The sequence below is a fragment of the Daucus carota genome, chromosome 8 (genome assembly GCF_001625215.2).
Source record: "Daucus carota subsp. sativus chromosome 8, DH1 v3.0, whole genome shotgun sequence".
NCBI classification, from domain to species: domain Eukaryota; kingdom Viridiplantae; phylum Streptophyta; class Magnoliopsida; order Apiales; family Apiaceae; genus Daucus; species Daucus carota.
Window position 1 is genome coordinate 9555445 of NC_030388.2, and position 2502 is coordinate 9557946.

A 2502-nucleotide genomic window follows, 5' to 3' on the forward strand; every position below is an offset into this window, starting at 1 on the left:
ATTTATTTAAGTTACAGATAATTAATATAAATAATACGTAGTTTCAAAGTAATCAAAGTTAAGAAGAAAAAAATCAACAAAAACAATCAATTTCAATAATGATTAAAAAAATTAAAGAATGTAACTATGTTTAACAGCGAAATCGGCTGCTGGACCAAACCCCCTCCGTTTCCACACCACACATGGGTCGTCCAGCTAATTTTAGCTACTCGTCCAGATTGTTCTGTTTCGTCCAGAAAAAAAAGCATTCAATCAAACGATCTGATCAAAAAGCCGGTTCATCCTGTTCAGTTAAGCCATTAACAAATGGCCCCTAAGAGCATCTCCAACCCATCAAAACCCTTAGCTAAAATTCATTAAGTCATATCATAAATAAAAATTATAGATAACGTGTAAAATTTGCTTCACTCCAACCATGCATAACCCTTGTCCAAAAATATAGCCAACCAATTGATGTTGGTTATATTTAGCCAACCACTATAGGCCTGTAACAAGATTTCGTATCATTTGTTACCATATGATAATATACATTCTATTTATAACAACTTGAAAGATTAATAATTTACTATTTCTGAAATATAGTCAATCAATATAGTCAGTACCATCGAAGCAAAATGGCTTACAGCTTCGACAAATTTTATATAATATCTTGCGACTTACGGGTCCAATTTAGCCAACCACTTTTAGCCAACACCGTTGGAGATGCGAATCATTCATGATACTGGGAATAAGTTTGTGTTTGGCTTATACGTAATATTAATCTTTAATAAAAAAGTATACAATATATACTTTTTACTTTTGAAATGAGTATACAATATATACTTTAAATGAAATGTTTGCAGGGGAATAAAACAAACACTTTGTTTGCAGCAGTGTTTTACCTCAATCATACTGCGGGTAATATTACATAAATCCAGATTGTGAACTATAAATTATACAAAAACATTGTAAAGTCAGCTAAAATAAATAGAAAAATGAATAAATCTTAGTTTCGAACATATAATTATTGAAAACGTTATGTCCATTAATATACATTATATACTTATATATAATAAGCGTAAGGGAGATAATTTGGTCGCATGGTCCTATTGTCCAAAAGCTTATCATCCGTTGGATCGTATATTGAACAAATAAGCACCGTTAGATTAGAACAAAATTAAATTCTGTTCTATAAAGAAACTGACATCTACTTGCATGTTTGTAATTCCTTTTTTAATCCAAAACAAATTCTGTCTTTCATGTGTGTTTGGTTTTTTTTTAATCCAAAATACATACTTCCTACAAATTTTAATTGTAGAATCTTATAAATCACATCGTCACAAATTTATTTTTATCCCATCGGATCGCATATTGAACAAATAAGCACCGTTAGATTAGAATAAAATTAACTTCTGTTCCATAAGACAACTGATATTTACTTGCATGTTTATAATTCCTTTTCAGAATCCAAAACAAATTTCGTATTTCACGTGTTTATGATTTTTTTTAATCCAAAATAATTAATAAGCCCGATTTATGTGAGGAACGAATATAAATTTTTTTTATTAATCCAAAACAAATTCTACCATCTTATTGCATGTTTATGATTCATCTTCTTAATTCAAAACAAATTGTGTTTATCAATTTTATTCTCGAACCATTAAAAATTTTAGAAAAATATTTAAATCACATTATAATAATTCTAATATAAAATACATTTGTAAATATAATCTAATAGGAGTCGGCGTCACATATTCTACTTAAAATAATTTCAAATTTGATAGAAAGAATTTAATAGTTTGACATGATACATATAATTTTAATTTATTATTTATAAATTAAATTTTTTCACACCATTTAAAATATATTTAAAAAGTTTATAAATAAACAAAAAGCTCACGTGCCTTGCACGGGCTATAAGCTAGTATATGATAAATGCATTATTGCGGCTGATATAGTTGAGATTGTAAATTGTAAAAAATGTCTCCGAAATATTCGATTTTGGTACTTAAAACAAATAAATATAATTTATATTATTTCTAATATTTTATTGAGCTCATGTGGATTTATATTTATGATATATCCTAACAAACTTTTGTTCAATCAAACTACTAATTAAAAATTATTGATCCGAATAAATTAAAACCAGAATTCACACAGAATTATTTTTCGAATATGATGTGTTAAACGTGGTCGGCCAGGGCAATTTATTATTGTATTACATCATCAATTTGGAATTACATCAACTATTTGTCATGGAAATAGAGTATTCATAATTCTATGAGACCACGTTCGGATGTTCGCTGATTTTATTATGTTCATGCCCGTTTCCTTCAAGGACCATGCTGTATGGTCCATAACCGCGACATGTATTCAATGTACGTGCAGTTTCTTCTGTCCGTAGTTTAATTTTCAACGAATAAATATATCAAAATATGAAAGGAATTTACATATCATGTAATTATAGAATATATATTATATTATTATATAAATCTTTTAATTTATTTAAAGGTATAATTTTTC